Source organism: Oreochromis niloticus, linkage group LG9 (assembly GCF_001858045.2).
Source record: "Oreochromis niloticus isolate F11D_XX linkage group LG9, O_niloticus_UMD_NMBU, whole genome shotgun sequence".
Lineage (NCBI taxonomy): Eukaryota > Metazoa > Chordata > Actinopteri > Cichliformes > Cichlidae > Oreochromis > Oreochromis niloticus.
Genome location: NC_031974.2, coordinates 5070439 through 5087329, shown reverse-complemented (window position 1 = coordinate 5087329; position 16891 = coordinate 5070439). Strand labels below are relative to the sequence as shown.

The 16891-nt window shown below is 40.4% G+C and overlaps 1 protein-coding gene across 1 annotated transcript in view; it reads left to right on the top strand.

The window, feature by feature from the left end:
• The first annotated feature begins 248 nt into the window (after positions 1-248).
• LOC100707053 (gastrula zinc finger protein XlCGF8.2DB) overlaps positions 249-16891 on the top strand; it is a 41242-nt gene continuing 24599 nt past the window's right edge. The window contains exons 1-2 of the mRNA XM_025910586.1: positions 249-884; positions 4295-4480. The gene's annotated coding sequence lies outside the window, so the exon portion shown is untranslated. The remainder of the gene's footprint in view (positions 885-4294; positions 4481-16891) is intronic.

The following is a 16891-nucleotide window of genomic DNA, read 5'->3' as shown; positions in this document are numbered from 1 at the left end:
TCAGGCAATATTAGAGAAGCAGGGCGAAGAGGAAGAGAAATGCCATCATAGAGAATAGGGATTTACTGAAACAGATAGAAGATACGGATGATTTATCAAATCACCTTAAAAATGAGGTTGTGGTTGTGCCCATACATGAACCAGGAAAGGATGATACAAATCCAGGAAATTACAGACTCATAGCTTTAACATCTGACATCTTTAAAATCACAGAGCAAATAATAAATGACAAATTAATGTATTATACAGAAAATAAAGGATACATATCTAAACATCAAAGTGGTTTCAGAAGAGGGAGGAATACAATGGATAAAGAAAGGAGGGGACCATGCTTGTAATAACATTCAAAGGAGAGCAGGAGGAATGAGAAGCACAGTTTGGAGGAGGTGGTTATGTCTAGAATAAGGTTTGGACATACTGGTTTGAACACAAAACTATTCATGACAGGGAAACATGATGCAGGGAAACGTGATTACTGCAGAGAAGGGTGAACTATAGAACATGTTAGATTACACTGTCAGAAATATCAGGTGGAGAGAAGGTAACTGATCCAAAACCTCAGTAACATAAAAATGAAACTGGATCTTATTGATTTACTGCAAAAGGACTCAAGATGTGAGTCTTATCAGGCCCTATTCCAGTTTTTAAAACAGAGTAAACATTTGGGGAGGGCTTGAGGATCGACACTCCATACCAGTTGGTGGCGGTAACGCACCATTTTATTGTTTGCAAACCGCCAATGAAACTTAAGAAGACGAAGAAGAAGGGGTGTACGTGCTGTGTCTTGCTGCAGTTTTAAAAATGGGCACTTTTTGAAGAACCCGTATCAAAGTATTGTGGAGAAGCGTCGTGTTAAATCTAATTGATGAACGGCTTGTTGTGAGGTATGTATTGCAGCTGTGAAGGCGAGCGTACGTTCTCCTGTTATGCTGGGCTCACACTGTGCGATTTTTTCAGTCGCGCGATTTAGCTACTGCTCAAACTGTACGATTGACTCGCAGGGGTTAGAAGTTCATAGGTCACGATGCAGGGTCTCACACTATACGGCCCGATGCTCTGATGCGACCTGAGTGCTCAAACTGTGCGTTCATAAAATGAAGGTTATAACAGAAATTCTGCCGCTCGCTCTGCCTCTCTGTCTTTCACTCACACAGACACGCACACCACCACCATCAACTTTATGAAAAACATTGATCAGGCAGCTGTGATTGAGCAGCAGTGTAGATCCAACTATTTTCACGGTTGTTGTGGTCGTGATAATTTTGTGAGGCCACATCGAAAAGGCTCGGGTGAGCTTTCCAAAGTTCTACAAGTTGTGCCTCCATCGCTTGTGTCCACATCACACGCTGCACTGCCGTGCTGCGCCGTCATTTTCGCTGTCATTTGTGTTTGCGCGTGCGCAGTGTGAGAAGCTGCAGTGACACCCTCACGACGGTCGGGAGGATTTCAAACAGGTTTGAAATCCTCCCGACCAAGCGATTGATGATCGGGAGCTGGTCGTGAGGTGTTAATCGCTTCCCGTTACCCCACGTACACTACACGATGCACGAGGCACAATGAAGGACAAACTCGGGCCGATTGCCAAAACGGTCACACGACTCAAAAATCGGCTCAAAATGGGTCAAAAATCGCACAGTGTGAGCCCGGCATTACACTGTGCGATTTTTGAGTCGTGCGACCGTTTTGGCGATCGGCCCGGTTTTGGCCTTCATCGTGCGTCGTGCACCGTGTAGTATACGTGGGGTAACGGGAAGCGATTAACAGCTCCCGATCACCAATCGCTTGGTCGGGAGCAGCTTCTCACACTGCGCACGCGCAAACACAAGTTTCAGTGAAAAAGACGGCGCATCACGGCAGTGCAGCGTGTGATCTGGACACAAGCGATGGAGGCACAACTTGTAGAACTTTGGAAAGCTCACCCGAGTCTTTTCGATGTGGCCTCACAAAATTATCACGACCTCAACAACCGTGAAAATAGTTGGATCTACATTGCTGCTCAATCACAGCTGCCTGATCAATGTTTTTCATTAGCAATTTAGCAAAGTTGATGGTGGTGTGTGTGTCTGTGTGAGTGAAAGACAGAGAGCGACAGATTTTCTGTTATAACCTTCATTTTATGGACGCCCAGTGTGAGTACTCGGGTCGCATCAGAGCATCGGGCGGGGAGAGCCTGCATCGTGACCTACGAACTTCTAACCCCTGCGAGCCAGGGGCGGATTAGAGAAATTTTGTTAGGGTGGCATGAGGGTGGCAAAGAAGTCAAAAGGGGTGGCAAAATCAAAGTCTTTTTTTGGCCCCCAAACACATATGCAGGTGGTTAAAATGATTCAAATGCAGTAAGTATACATGTTTTTCATATAAATGTAGTCTAGAACTTAATTATTGTCTGTAGCCCACATAATTACACACTTTAGTTACATAAAATATGTGAGTTTTGATCTTATGTACTGTATAGCCTGTATAATAAATAAACATGTAGCCCAATAAGTATAAAATCCAGAAAGCTACACAACTTGAGGCGGTTCATTTACAAACACAAGTCTAACTTCAGTTTTACACTGTTTTTTGTTAGAAAACAATCACATTGTTACAGCTTACATTACACAAAATGTCAGAAATCTGCACTGTCATGAACAAAAATTTAAACCTAATTTTTCATGATTTGTTGGATTAAACCACTGAGGTCTGAAATACAACTGGACATTTTTGACTCCTTTTGAGTTTATGTTTGTATTTCACCCTCAGATTGTTTCATTTTATTTTCTCCCCTTGGCTTGTTTGGTATCTTTTCAGCTCAACTGAATTTATTTATTTTTGTTCACTGACATACTGCATTATTACTACTATTACTATTAATAGTACTATTACTGAACTGAAATCACACAAAGAACTTAAAATCCTAGTAGTATTTTTTTACTGTAAAAAAAAGACAGAACAGCACAGGGACAAACCTGCAGGCCTGACAACAGCAGGTGTATCACGCCGCTGGTTTTCTACTTAGTGACAGTGTTTACGTTGCAAATGTGCCTTTGTGACATTCATTAGTGCCCTCACTGACACACAAAACAAAACAACGACTACACAACAGAACAACTACACAAGACAACACAACACACTTAAGTATACACTCCACACTAAACGTCACAAATCTCCCACATCTAAAAACTCTCTCTCTCTCTCTCTCTCTCTCTCTCTCTCGCTGCCGTTACCGTCACTCCCAAAACTCTCCCCTCTTCCTAAACAACTAAATCCCACGTTTACTTTTTTTTAATTGGTCAACATAGTGCATTTTTCCATAGGAAAGAGGTGGCTTTTTCTCCTTTCTTTACTGTTTTCGCACTGTCCTTAGAAAACGCTTAAAACACACACACACACACAAAAACGTGACGACAGTATTTAGAAAAAAGCGTGGCTTATATATATTATCATTACTCTGGATTTACTGGCCTGTAATTAAAATTTAAAAACTTTGAAGTCCGAACTTTCAATAATGGCTGAAATAGAGACTCAGCGTGGCTGCAGCTTGTTGCTATATCAGCTTAAATCAGTCATGTGATTTGGAGGTGCAGCCTGTCCGTGGACCACAGAGGGTTAATAACACTCACCTTCCTTTCATTTCCAGAGTGAAACATCCAACTACCTGTGTAAAATCTGAAATTCCCAATTTGTTGTTCAAAATGTGCTCTGGCACAATCATAAACATCGCTTGCTACTGAAAACAAGAAAAAAAAGCCGTCCTGCTATGGACTGAACCATTTCTTATTGGTGCAGGGGGGGACACTATCCAATATATTCAGTTTTAGCATTTATATTCACTGTTGACTGTAACTACGCTCGAACTGTTAATGCTATCTTATTTTAATAAACAACACTGTCATATGCAAAACTGGGGTGGCATTTGAGGTGGCAAGGGATCATTTTAGGGTGGCACTTGCCACCCCATGCCACCCTTCTAGATCCGCCCCTGCTGCGAGTCAATCGTGCAGTTCAAGCAGAAGCTGAATACCGCGACTAAAAAAAAAATCGCACAGTGTGAGCCCAGCTTTAGGTTACAGCTGGTAGGAAGGTGCGTTCAGTGTGTCTTTGTAATTTTAAGTTTCCATGTCAGACGAGATAAAACAGTTATTTCTGGATGTGCAATTGTTTGCTGAGTTTGGTAACAATGTGTTTGTGTAAACCACGTGATGATTTAAGTCATTTAGTCTTTACAGAATATGTGAGCGAGGCTAGAAGAGCAATATTTTTATGTTTAGTAAACTGACGTTTCTAAATGTAACTGCTTTTATTTTATTAGTTCTGACGAGGACAGCTGAGTGATGTTGTTGGTGAGCTTGGATTAAATCATCTCTAAACAAAGAACTTGTCCTCGTGGTGACTGACTTGGGGAGTGGAGGTCAGTGAGCCCATTGTCTCTGCTGGTCCGACTCCAACTACAAAGCCGGCCCGCTCGCCCCCTCCTGAGTCTGAGAGGAGATCCAGAGTAAGTCAGTTATAACTACATTGGTTGCTTAACTTTATCATTTTCTACAGGGTCGCTCTCTCTCTCTTAGCTCATTTTGGTTTGATTTCTGCCTTCTGTTTAGCCTCTCTGTTTGTCTGCCTCAGTACGTCAATGTTTTATCATTTGAGATAAACTCTCTGTTTCCCTTCATATGAAGGTGATGTCTGTGGAGTGATCTATGTGGAGATTGTGGGAAATATACATGTAGCAGTATTTCAGTAAGTGTCAGTCAGTCAAGAAGCAAAAGAATATTTAAACTAAAAGGCATTAAAAGAAGTGTTTTACTTGTAACTGCATGTCTGTGAAGGTTCTCAGTCATCTAGGTCATCGTAGTCAAAGGACCTTGCAAAGAAAAGGGTCTGGACTTCTTTAAGTTGCTTGAAGACGTTTCACCTCTCATCCGAGAAGTGGACAGAGAGGACAGATGGTTTGAAAGAGGAGTGAAAGAGGCCATCTATGTCCACTGTGAGCGACCATGTTTGAACAGAGGCGGTGGTTTACGACACCAACTGTCTGCCATCTATAATCCAGTTTTGAGATCCCTTCACAGATGCTTTAATGCCCACTCACATCCTGGGCCATCTGACCTCAGGAAATCACATGATAGGGTGGGGCCAGGTTTCACAATGAGCTCACCCGAAACCCTGGCTGATTGGGACCCACACCCATTTTCACACCTTGGCTCATGTGATTAGGTAGAGGATCATCAGGGGGTCTTTTTGTCCCTCTTTGGGGGGATACTCCCACTAGGTTTAAATCTGGGACTCCCCACCATTTGACCTTAGAACTGAAGAAGCTTCTCGGATGAGAGGTGAAACGTCTTAAAGCAACTTAAAGAAGTCCAGATGCTTTTCTTGTAACTGCATACGTTCCTGCACAGGGGCGGTTAGAAGAGGATGTACTCAGGATGTGGCGTACACGATCACGGGCCTCATAACAAACAACAGGAGACAGCTGGGGGTGAAAGGGTCTCGAAACAGCATTCTAAGTGTTGTAAAAAGGAGATGCAGCTAACTGTCGCTGATGCATGATATGTAACTTGCTCACGCATCTTGGGCGTGTACAACCCTTTAAATAAATCTCTTTGAGATCTACTGGACTACGCTGAGGGTGGTATCGTGTACGTCTCCCACATATGTGCTTAACACATAATTGTTGTTGACTGGACCTGATGTGAGTATTGGTTGTTTGTTCTCAGCCCAACATAAAACAATCGGGACAAGAGGCTCAGCATGACCTCATTAAAAATGCTCTGTTTTCCTTTTCCACTTCTCTTCTTTCATATTCTTTCTGAGGTCTTTTCTTGTGTAAGCTGCTAACTCTTGTGATGGAGATTTCTTTATTTTATGTGTTGATTATATGTTTTGACAATATCACATAATCACATTTTGTCCGACTTTGTTCGACATACAGGAAAACATCAAATATGTATTTCACAGGTTATTCCACACACAGAGATGAGTATTGTGAGTGAGTTGGACTGACACTCCCAGGCACCATTAGACATTAGGCAGATAGTGAGACTCCTTCTACTTATCTCCAGGGAGGCGGTGTTGAGGTGAAATTATTTGAAGTGCCTCAATTCTATGCCTTATATTAACTAAAATGCCATATAACCATATAGTGTAGTATTTAACCCTTTAAAACCGGTCGGAGTGGGCACGCTCTGTTTTGCGTAACCATTTTTAAATCCTGGTAGCACTGCAACCGCAATAATTTTTTTTGCATATGAAACCAGAGGAGTTGTACTTACATCTTATGCTATCAGCTTGTCCTAGGTCACGGTTTCCTTCCATGTATAGCTTTGCAAAAACTGCATAAAAAGCGCTTGCAGCAACAAAAACATAATATTCCAGAAACACGCCTTGCTGATCCGATCAGCTGTTCATAACACTTCCTAGGTTGGACTAAGATAAGATAAGATAAGATAACCTTTATTAGTCCCACACGTGGGACTAGACGTCAGTGCGAACCTTCGCATGTCCGCAATTACCTGCCCGAAACCGGAAGTGACGTCATTTTCGCGGAAATGTAGTTTTTTTTTGTTTTTTTTTTTTTACCATCAGGGCCTTATGAGCCTATACTGGTGTTTTTAAAAGTTATGTTTGATTTTATGACTTTCTGTGTCGTTTCTGGGATGCTTAGGACTCATATTGCACTGCTGGAAATAGTTTATTTTGATGTACATGCTGCTTTTTTGCAAATTTGCATTATAATATTTATTTTTGTTTTTTCCTGTAGTATATAAAAATTGGTGTATTTTAAAAATAAAACCATGAAGACACTCAAAATAAATTTCCTGTGGTGGGAAACTATTTTGTGCAACTTTTTTGTATTTACAGTTTTGAGGGATGAGCCTATTAAATTTCTCTAACTAGAAATATATGTTAAAAAAACAAAAACGATTTTCAATTTTTTTGTACTTTATTGCACTTTTTTGCAATTTATGTAATTACTATGCACTTACTGCATACATATTATTAAAATTTGGGCTATAATGGTGGTATTGATGTATAGCAACTTAAAATGCTCCCAAAAACGGCACTACAGCATGTAAAAATATAATATAAGCTCTGGCGGACTTGCTTCTGTGGTAGGTCTTAAAGGGTTAAGTGGACATAGCCCTAAAAAATAAAGGCATTAGACTACGTGTCCTTGGGGGGTAGAAAGCTGTAGACCAGCGGTCCCCAACCTTTTTTGCACCACGGACCGGTTTATGCCCGACAATATTTTCACATACCGGCTTTGTGAGGTAACCTCACAAAGCCAGTATGTGAAAATATTGTCGGGCATAAACCGGTCCGTGGTGCAAAAAAGGGGATGAGCTGAAGGTATAGACCTGATGTCACTGTTTGGGTTCTTTGTCATTACAGGAGAAAGAAGTGAAAGCAGGCCGAAACCTCAGCACATGGATGATATCGGCCAAAAACATCCAGCGCCAGCAAGTAAAGATGAGCCAGCGGCGATCCCTGTGGAAAAGACTTTTCCCGCTATGAAGCAGCCCAGAAGACGCAAGCGCGCCAACAGTGAGGACAGAAGCTTGAGCTGTGATCAGTGTGGGAAGACCTTTACTCAGATTGGTAACTTAAAATCACATCAGCTGATCCACACCGGTGTGAAACAATTCAGCTGTGATCAGTGTGGAAAGAACTTTACTCAGAGATGCAGCTTAAAAATACATCAGCTGATCCACACCGGTGTGAAACCATTCAGCTGTGATCGGTGTGGAAAGTCTTTTACTCAGATTGGTAGCTTGAAAACACATCAGCTGATCCACAGCGGTGTGAAACAATTCAGCTGTGATCAGTGTGGAAAGTCTTTTACTCTGAGTAGCAACTTAAAAACACATCAGCTGATCCATACAGGTGTGAAACCATTCAGCTGTGATCAGTGTGGAAAGAACTTTACTCAGAGATGCAGCTTAAAAATACATCAGCTGATCCACACCGGTGTGAAACCATTCAGCTGTGATCAGTGTGGAAAGTCTTTTACTCGGAGATGCATGTTAAAACAACATCAGGTCGTCCACACGAAATTTAAAGCTTTCAACTGTGATCAGTGTGGAAAGTCTTTTACTCAGAAAGGTCACTTAAAGAGACATCATATGATCCATGTTGGAGGTAAATCATTTGTCTGTGATCAGTGTGGAAAGTCTTTTCAGGATAGATATCACTTAGAGAAACATCAGGGAGTCCACAGTGAAGTTAAACCTTTCAGCTGTGATCAGTGTGGAAAGTCTTTTACTCACAAGTACAACTTAAAAACACATCAGCTCATCCACAGTGGAGAGAAACCATTCAGCTGTGGTCAGTGTGGAAAGGCTTTTCGTAATAAGAGCAACTTAAAAATACATCAGCGCATCCACAGTGGAGACAAACCATTCAGCTGTGGTCAGTGTGGAAAGGCTTTTCCTTACGGTAATTACTTAAAAAGACATCAGCTCATCCACAGTGGAGAGAAACCTTTCAGCTGTGAGCAGTGTGGAAAATCTTTTACTCAGATGAGTATCTTGAACTCACATCAGCTCATCCACTCTGGAGTTAAATCATTTGTATGTGGTGACTGTGGAAAGGCTTTTTTTGAGATTGATAGGTTAAAATCACATCAGCTCATCCACTCTGGTACTAAACAATTTGTATGTGGTGAGTGTGGAAAGGCTTTTACTCAGATGAAACTCTTAAAAATACATCAGCGCACCCACTCTGGAGTTAAATCATTTGTATGTAGTCAGTGTGGAAAGTCTTTTCGTAATAAGAGCAGCTTAAAAAGACATCAGCTCATCCACAGTGGAGAGAAACCTTTCAGCTGTGAGCAGTGTGGAAAATCTTTTACTCGTTTGACTATCTTAAAATCACATCAGCTCATCCACTCTGGAGTTAAATCATTTGTATGTGGTGACTGTGGAAAGGCTTTTACTCAGATGACTAGCTTAAAATCACATCAGCGCACCCACTCTGGAGTTAAATCATTTGTATGTGGTGACTGTGGAAAGTCTTTCTTCTTTAACAAAGATCTATTGAGGCATCAAAAGACCCACAAAGTGTCCTCCTGTGAGAAAAGGGGCAGACCAATGGGACATTACCCTGACAGGGTTCATTTGAACACAGTGGGAGAAACAGGGGATCTGAACAAAAGTTCTTCTGGATGCTGCGTCAAACTTAAAAAGCTTGAGATCAGGCTTCACAGAATTCAGCTTTAATTTCCTGAGAAAGTCAGAGCTTCACTATGTCTTTGTAGATCTAGTGAAAACATGAAAGGGTGCAAAAAGAGGCACTGTGGTACTGCATGATGAAGTCAGAAGTGACAGAGAAGTATGTGAGCGTGGTTCAGGACATGTATGTGTGGTAGCAGTGACTACCGCACATACTTGGGTTGAAGGTGGGGGGAGGATTACATCAATTCTGAGCCCCTTCTTTCTTTTTCAAAGCGAGGGCAATACTCAGGAAAGGATGATGACAATAGAGCTGCAAGACTGGATGGAAAGAAAAAGAGTTTAAGAGAAGATCATCAATGTTGTTAAGCGATCGAGCCGCGATCACAAAATCTTAGCTTATGGAGTTAGTTATCCCAATACAAGTTTAGCAAGTTAAACTTCACTGGCTGTGTCCACAAACAGCATACAGAGCAAACATTACTCCATCATCTGATCACAAGAAAAGCAAAATGTCAGAACAGTTCACCTTCTGGGTCAAACTGTCAGACCTGTTACTGTTTATTTGGTTGTTCATCGTGAGGTAATTATCAGTGTCAGTGCTGTGCCACTTCTATTGTAACTCACATGAAATGTGTTTTAAATTGGCTCTATTGTCTTACAATATTGTGTGAGTCTGTTTTGCTCAACAAAGACACAACCCCTCCTGCAATGTTTAATGTTACAGTAAAAAATAAAAAGTAAATTCATAAATTTGTGTCATTTTTAAACAGGCAGTATTTAGAAAATTAAATATATTCTTACACATGTGTAAAGTTTTCAGTGGTCTTTGTTTTCTTCCAGGATGTGAGTGTGTTTTGCTTCATGAAGAGACAAACCTACATTTTTTCTACATTGCAGTAAAAATACTTTTATTTTAAGTCATAAATTTCAGTCGTTTTCATCCAGGCAGTATGTTAAAGATTAACTGAATCCTATGAAAAAGAAAATGTAGAAAGATGTGATGTATCTTTCCGTTTTTTCTGAATAATTACACACTGCTTAAAATTAATTGCAGTATAATTATTTATTTATTTCTTCCTCTGTAAGAAACTGACTTGCTGTCCCTTTGTTCTCGTGTACCTAAGTAATTGTGGGTAACATCTTGATGCATGCTCAATCATCCAAGTTAGGAAATCCCAGAAGTTGATTCTGTTCATCTGGACGTAGCGTTTTCAGTGGGACAAACGTTTCATCACTCATCCAAGTGACTTCTTCAGTCTCAGCTGACTGCAGGTTTCTCCAATCTTATAAAAAGTACATTTGCATAATGAATGAACAATCCGCTCGTTAAGTGATGACTTGACGAATCCTACTTCCGGGCCTAAAGTAGTTTAATATGGCTTTTGTGTTGTTAGCATGTTTAATGTTTTGTATTCTCTTCTATTTAATCTCAAAAAGCTCCTAAAACAGTCATTGATCACTGTTGACCTCCCTCGGCTTTTATTACCGCTAATCATTTATTTAAGCTCAGTTTTTAAAACCTTACGATGTAACTACAGCCCAGCCCATGCAGCAGTATATGAATGACTAACCTCGTATTGTGGATGGAGTATCTCAGTTGTTCTCCTGGCTGAAGTTTGGTCCTTTTACAGCATCCTGCCATGCGATTACATTTGTTCCTGACCACCGAGAACACTCACGTTAACTTTTATCGAGTGGAAAAAAAGTTAGCTTGTTTATATCATGCTAACATAGCTGTGTTGCTAGCAGTCACGTAGCACATCATTACATACCAGCTAGCCAAACTTCAGTAATCCTACAAACGTCACTGCTGTTTAGTTTTCTGTCTTCATTTATGTTGGAAGTGATAACAGAGCTGTACGTTTTAATTTGTTTCCAGAACCCTGCAGTCAGGACATGCTATATTGTATTTATATAGAAGCTAGCGAGCTAACTTCCTGCTAACTTCTAACTCCATTAAATGTCATAAATTCCGTTTTCATGGATGCCTGGATGTTAAACTCAATGGACTACTTGCACTAAGGTATGTGACGTATTTCCGTTTCCAAATACTACCGCTTGGGCGTTTCCGGTATGTTTGTTTATCTATCGGTAGCTACGCTAATGTCACTTCAGAATGAGTATAAAAAGGAAAGTATTTAAAACAGAATATTTTCAAAAACAGGAGAAGAAATACTCCGAGCATTGCTGTGTCCCACTTTGTTCGGCTTCAGCCAAATTTAATGGCATACTAAGTTTTCATGGCTTTCCGACCCATTCCGACTTGAGAAGACAATGGCTGGTAAACATACGCCGGGATCATTTCACGATTACCTCTCACACCAGGGTCTGCAGCAGAAACTTTGCCAGTGATCAACTCATAGAGCCAACAACCCTTGATGGTGGAAGGAGGCTTATTAAAGGGGCTGTACCAACACTTTTTGAGTGGAATGGCTATAAAGTTCAACATCCGCGGCATAGTGTTTGGGAGAGAACGGAGCGATGCCCTGAACTAGTTCCTCCTGACGATCAAGAAGACCACAGTCTTACAAGAGATCATGACTACTGCTCAGTCCCTGAGCCGTCTGCATTGGACATATCTGCAAGTAGTTAACTACCTCCTTAGTTAGCCAACTACCTAACGCTATTATAACAGTGTCTAACAACAAAAGTGACATTAGTTAAAAAAACCTCAACTATAGTTTCGGACGACATAAAACACCGTTTAAAAAAACATGTAATGTAGAGAATTGACATCAAATGAAGGACATAGCAGAGTAACGTAGTGTTTGCATTTGACGTTAGCTAATGTTTCTTTGTCGGTAAATTTACGTTTTCTTACCTTCGTAGTTGTGTATATATGATGCAGCATATAACTTAAATCCTTTATCTAATTTGCTGGCTGGGGTAGTCGTCACTCTGCAAATCCGATGAACATCAATGATGTTCAATTTTGGGAGCTCTTGTAGGCAGCGAGTGTAGAAAGTCGCCATGGTTTAACCATACCGGAAGCACTGGGGCATCACTACATAGAACGCAGAAGTGATTGTGCAAGTAGTCCATTGTTACACCTGGTAGAGCAGAACGCTGATCATTTTATTAAAGATCAAAGACTTTAGACAGTTTTTCAGCTCTCAGTAATGCCATTGTGATCATTTGATATATGGACCTGCAGCGGAGTTTAGGCCCAGACACGGCCAGTGACGTCAGACTTTACGACCGGATAGGCTGTGAGGCCAGTTCCTTGATCATTAATATGCAAAGTGTCATGAACACTGATCAACTGACAATTGATTGTCACGGGACCACACACACACACACACACCTGTAACTGCACTGCCATATTCCATGTAAACTAAATCCACTATTGGAGTGTACATTGTCTGGTCCATTTCTAGCTAAATGCATCACATTTACTTCTCCACATTTTGTACCAGAAGATTTACCAGCCTTTAGAAGACAGTGGTCCCGAACCAGAAATGGTAAAGTCTGTTAATAAGAGCAAGGATATTTTATAGGGTCTGTTTGACAATATAAATGGTACTTTCCATGATTAAATATTAACAGCAGTACTAGGCAGCAGCCTGACCATTGATCCAGATTGAATAAATAATTTTCTCTGGGAGCAGGTTCGTTGTCTGGAACATGCTTTATATTTACTGCATGGAGGGCATCCAGGTGGGTGCTTATAAATTGCTTGCAAGTAGTCTTACGATCACACTTTGCAGCCTAGCAGGCATGGCCACAGCGCCAGCAGTTCTTATAAACCTTCACACATGTACTTCTGAAGTTGTTTCAGATGCTCACAACTGGAGCAGTACAGACAATACACCTGTCACTCTTCTGGCATGACGCTTGATGGTGAAGGTAACTCAGGCGTGGTGCCACACCTGAGTTACCTTTACCAGCAGTGGACCTCTATGAAAACAGCCATCTGACTTAGCAGAAAGCTTTATACCCCAACAATAACACATCATTATTATGATCTTCTTCAGGAACCGACGTGACAGTCCTGTCGTCTCCCTTTGAGTTGCCTTCTCCGCTCATGACTATCGTTATCTGCTCCTTTTCCAGGAATGGCAGAGACAAAGACACCTGCCTGACTTGATTATTTGATTTTATTCTACTACTGATTCTTATTTATCTACTTCTGGTTCATTGTGTTCAGACTCTTTTTGGCCCAGAAAATATCCTCCTGACTGTTATGTTGATGTGATGTGTAAGCAGATAGCAAAAAGACCCTCTACTGTCACGGACTGTAGTAGGACTCAGGCGCAGAGCACAGTTCAATGCAAAGAACACCGTTTATTTACAAAGTCACCAAGTAAAGAAATATACAGTGGGGGAATAGCGGGGGTCCAAGGTCATAAAGGAAAGTCTGAGAAGGTGTGGAATTACAGGGATTATTTTACATAACCATCATCTTATCATTGCATTAATTATCATTTCATCGAAGTGTTTATTGAAGCTGCTGGCATTATGTTATAATTTATATTATAGGGGTTATCATAATCAAATATTAACATTTTATTACAGGTGCAGTTATAACTACTTTAAAATGATTGAGTTAAATATATATATATATCATAACTCATATGCTGAGTATATTGTTACAGTAAAAAAGTAGCTGAGCAAAGGCCTGAATGTATTCAGCTTCTTGTTGCATTTGAGTTTGCCTAGTTACAGGTGACGGAAGGATGTCCAGCCCATGGTGACCTCAAAGGCCTTAGATCATCACCATATTCTTAAGAGTATGCCACAAGGAGGAACCTCTATGTTGCAGTTAATTCTTAAAATACATGAATGTTCTGTACATGCAAATTATGTGCTTGTAAACGCAAGAAGGGGCGTTACAATACCCTGATGTTATAAAAGCAATCTAGAGTGTATTTTGGGTAGAGATGTACAACTGTTTTGCAGTTTGCACCTCTCCACGCTGCGTGCATTCATTAAAAATCAATTGTTTGATTGACCTCTTCTGGACCATCATTGTTTTACTCTCATCCTCAATTTCGAACCCGTAACATTTGGTGCATTGGCCGAGGGTTGAGGGAGAAAAGTTGGAGGTTGAGACTGAGAGGGTCCAAGGTGCTCAAACAAGCAGACACGAGTCAGTGGTCGAAGTGAGTGGACATAAGCCGGCTTATTCAAAGGTAAGGCACTACCTGTTGAATTATTTCCAAACAGTGCTGAATTGGTTCTGACAAAATTGAAAGTCTACTCACTGAAAATTACTGGTGAAAGTCTGTTTTGATTTTGGTGAAAATCTCATGAGAATTGAAGTTGAAGTAATGATAATGTAAGGTTAAGTGACAGTACTGATTAAAGGAAATGCAGTTGGACTGCTAAGGAAAGAGAATTTAAAGTAGTTGGACTACTGAATTTAGGATATAGGTCATTTGAAATCTGTATATGGTCATACAGTTATAATTGAATAGAAAGCTGGGCTTGGACATCAATAAAGTTGGTTTGGTGGTTTCATAGGATGTCTTTAAAAAACATAATTAAATTAATGTAGAACGGAACTGTGGGATGTTCCAGGAAGTGCATTTCTCGGAGGTGACGCTCCAAACTTCTTGAGGACGCTCAGGATTTTCCGTTGGACGGGATAGTCCGATTGGCGATCGTGGAGTACTTGGGAAACTCCAAAATAGCTAGTGGTTGGACCACTTTACCGTTTGGAACGGTTCATGCACTTTTTTGGGCAGTAAAGCTTGGAGCTTGGGCGTTGGACGCTTTTAAATTTACTTAGGATATTTAGGGATTAGAGCAGATACAGTTTGGAACTGAGACTGTCATTGATTATCAAAAACTTGGAGTTTGTCCCTTGGAGGGTTAATTCAAATTTTGTCTAAATTATGTAGGTTGTGCAATTTAAGGCCTTGTAAATATTATTTAATTTATCAGACGTCTCTGTGTTATAATTTCTATGTTTGTATATAGGCTCTGTCTGCCACGGGCACTGCAGCAGGCTGTTTATTTTGAGAGTGTGTCTGTGTTTATGTAAATTAGATGCCTGCGACTTATTTAGACTGACATTTCCTGTTTACTAATGAGTAACTAATGACTGACTGCAGAGACTGGGTTAAGGACGACTTATATTGGTGTTTTAAGGGAAGAATTGTTTTTATTTCTACTTTGTTGGCATTACGGTTGTTAATTATGATGACTACTTTATGATACATGTAGAATTGGAGTATGGGTTTTGCTTTACACGTCCTTGAACGACGTAATACTTGTTGAGAGTAATAGGACTCATGTTTTATTGACTCTTTGTAATCACACCGTGTTTTTTGACCAACATTTTATAACAGTTTGTGTAAATACACATGTTGGATTCAGGGTATTGTGTAATGATTGTGTGACTGATGCTACAAAACTGACCTAAAGAATGGTGATGTGTGTGGAGAAGCGGGGTGTGAGACGATGAGAGGTTTCAGTTTTCTTTTTCTTTTTTCTTTTGACTTGCTCTTTCTGATTATGAAAGGCATGTCCAAAATACTCGTATGAAAGCGTATTTTGTGTGATTTTAACTGTGTGAATGCTGTCAGTATTTGATTTGAGTGACTGGGTGATTTGTCTGAGTAAGTGAAAAGGGGTCTGAGAGAGAGAAAGGCAGTGCGTGTGAGACGATTTATGGCGTCTGAAAGAGGTTAGAGCATTTAAAAGGTGTGTATGGAATAAAGGAGTGTGAAATATATTTCTTGTGTGATGAAAAGTAGGATGTGCTAAAGTTTGAAAGTGTTTTTAATTCAAGAAAACAAAAAACAAAGGAGTTAGATTAGTTTGAGGAACAGGAAATATTGCTCTATGTACCGGGGCTGCAGCGACAGGAAATAGTGAACAGGAACTGTGCATGCCCATATATGGGAACTGAGTGTGTACAGAAAGAACACAGAGAGAGAGATTTAACTCTAGGCACATGAAGCAAATGAAGCCTTTAAGAAAAAATGAATATAATACTAATTATATGGTTTAGTGTGTCAATACAGGTGGGCGTCTTTCAACTTTGCAACCTTGAGTTCAGCAGCAGAAAAGTAGATTAAAAGAATTGGGAGAATAAGCCAGTTTTTGGCTCGAAATTGTGCGGCTGGATCTCTCACTTTGTCCCTGAAGCGGAGAAGAAGTTCAAAGGACAGTTAATCGCCTGATGAAGACCGATAGAACATCGTGGACTTGAATACAGCAGGCAAACGACAGTGCCACTGATCCATTAACACTGATGACGACTGACGACCAGCAGCAGCATGTAAGAGTAATGTAACATGTACTGTGAAAATACAGGCTGGGCAGTTGAACAGTGGGATAAAGAATTGTGGAAGAGCACTGGACATTGAGTGATATTTTGCCATGCTGGGACTGAATCTGAAAGAAAGACTGTAAAGAAACAGAGAAGAAGACAACAGCTGAGTTGAGACTGTGTTTGCTGGAGCTTTGAAGCCCGAACAGGACATTGTGCAGAGAGGACCAGTGAGAGATGAAGCTGGACGAGTTTGACTGCGAGAATATAGGATATAATTGGATTGAAAATTGAAACCTGAACTCATGAATTGTTTAGGGATGTCCACCACAGCATAACAAAGAGGTAAACATTAGAAAAGGTAAGAATAATGAAAGAAATAATTGTCATTACCTTAATGAATAGAAAACACACATACAAATTGTTACATGTGAGATTATTTTTGAAATGAATCAGAAGTGAGATAGTTTGAATCTAGAGCTCAGTGAAAAGATGCATAAATTAACTATGAATACAT